This window comes from Benincasa hispida, chromosome 4 (genome assembly GCF_027475165.1).
Source record: "Benincasa hispida cultivar pf3 chromosome 4, pf3_genome.v1.1, whole genome shotgun sequence".
In the NCBI taxonomy this organism is placed as follows: domain Eukaryota; kingdom Viridiplantae; phylum Streptophyta; class Magnoliopsida; order Cucurbitales; family Cucurbitaceae; genus Benincasa; species Benincasa hispida.
In genome coordinates, this window is record NC_143481.1 from 66,801,865 (window position 1) to 66,804,303 (window position 2,439).

The following is a 2,439-nucleotide window of genomic DNA, read 5'->3' on the forward strand; positions in this document are numbered from 1 at the left end:
TCAAACATATTATTTACTAATTTCAAGCATACTTTTCAAAAATATCAAACGGCCAAACAGGAGAATGAAAGGAAATTTTTACTGACACTGGCTTGAACTTTGAAGTCTTGAAAGTTGAACGGATAGATCTCGCCTCTCGGAATAGCACAAAGTCTGTTTTTTTCAAAAGAAAAACAACACAAAACTGTCAAAATATATATAAAAAAAGACTCATGATTTAAACAAAGTTCAAGCCGGAAGTGTCTTCACCTGAAAGTGGCAGACAGACGCAGAGCAGATCTGTCTTCAGTCTTCAATGGTGCCAGACGGACGGACGCGGACTCGCGGAGGCTAGAGACTTCAACTATCGACATGGACTGGGCGGACGCGGAGGCTAGAGACTCCAACTGTCTTCAATGGCTGTCTTCACTGTCTTCAATGGCTGAAGACTCTTCACGGCTTCACCTGGAGCAGAAGACGGAGTTGGATTTGACAGTAGGCTACGATCGTTTTAGGGATGTAGTTTTAGAAATTTAGTATTTTTCGCAAAAAGGAAGGAAGAGAGGAGAAGATTTTGGGCTTTTTTTTTTTTAATTTTGGGCTTTTGGGCTTTTTACTTTTTCATTTTGGGTCTTTTTATAAACATATTACATATATACAAATTAATAAGTTTATAGAATTTCTAAATATATATATATTTTTATAAATATATATATATAAATTCGGGGTCGGGGATTAATCAGGGTCGGGGCGGGGATACTGTCTCTGTCCCCGCCCCGTCCCCAGACGGGGACTAGAATAAATTCCCCAATTTGACCCCATCCCCGGTCAAACCGGGGAATCCCCGATCCGAACGGGGCGGGTCCCTGTGGGTTTTTTTGTCAACCCTAATGTACGCTGATGTCATCGGCATCGGGAGGTAATTCTGGAAACTGGGATGCCAACTAGGGGATACTCAATCTTGATCCTTTTAGATCATCTGGTAGAACGCCTAAGAACTCTTCACAAACGTTCTTCCAGTCATATTATAGTGAACCTGTCAATGGTTGCCCATACACTCGTATCCCAAATTGTATAGAAACATCCTGCAGCGTGATCGTACATTTCCCATAAGGCAGGTGAAATGTGTAGGTTTCTGGTCTCCAACGCTCAACTAGAGCAATAATAAGGTGTCAATCAAGCTAAATAATACCGATTTGTGCAACCCTAAGAAAACCTGTCTGCTCAACATAGGGAATAATGCGGTGATCAAATGGGATAATATGTTGTGCAGATGCCTCCCTTCTCTGACAACTCAACACTATTGTGGAAGAACTATCCCATACTGATTGTGAACGATGCGTATTTTGTTGGTATAATTGTACAGGATTAGATAGACCAGGCTCCATTACCTAAGAAGTTCAAATTACATTACATATTAAAATCCATCACATAAAAGATACATAAAAAGATACAATTACATAAAATAAATTCATTACATAAAAAGTACAATTACATAAAATGAAACAATTACATAAAAAGTATAAGTATATAAAAGATACAATTACATGAAAAATATAAGTACATAAAAGATACAATTACATAAAAAATACAATTACATAAAAAATACAAGTACATAAAATATACAATTACATAAAAAATACAAGTAAAAAAAGATACACCTAATGACCCGAAGACGAAGCACCCAATGTACGTTGTGGACAAGTATGTTTGTTATGTTCTTCTCTCTTGCAAATTGTACATCGCACTTTTTGGCTTGTCTCTCTCTAATCCATTTCATTATGAATGCGCATGGTTTTTGGCCAACCCTGTTCTCTTAGTAAGTCCGCATTTGAACGAACTTCTGTAAATGATAATTCTGGCCAATAATCTGGGTGTTCTATTGGATGGAAGCGACTTTCATAACATCGCTTGAAATTAGACAATTTGTAGCATCCATCAATAAGTGGTATGTATGTCATACGCATGTAATTACAAACTGCAATTACATAAGAGCATGGAATCTTGAATGACTGCCAGTTATTGCAAGAACACGTTCCTTCTTTCAAACTCAAAACTTGGGTGTGTTGTCCTTTATATGGAGAAATCATACTTATGTCAGTTTGTACTTCAAAAGTTTGACTTTCCCTGTCAATAGATGTCACCATATGCACAGATGCTCATTTTTCCTACCTCTTAAGTTTTTTTAGGGCATATTCTGTATATATGTCCCCACGATCGAGTGCTTCACTGATTTTTTGTCTCCGACGTTTAAAATACAGTATTATGCGATAGAATGTTAGCCTAACCAAAGAAGTAATTGGTAACATTCTAACACCTTTGAAAACATCATTCATGCATTCAGCTGTGTTGCTTGTCATCCACCCATAGCAGTACCCACCGTCGTGTGATTGAGTCCATTTTTCCAAGTCAATATCTGAAAAATATTCAAGACATTCAGGGTGCAATTGTTTCAATTCT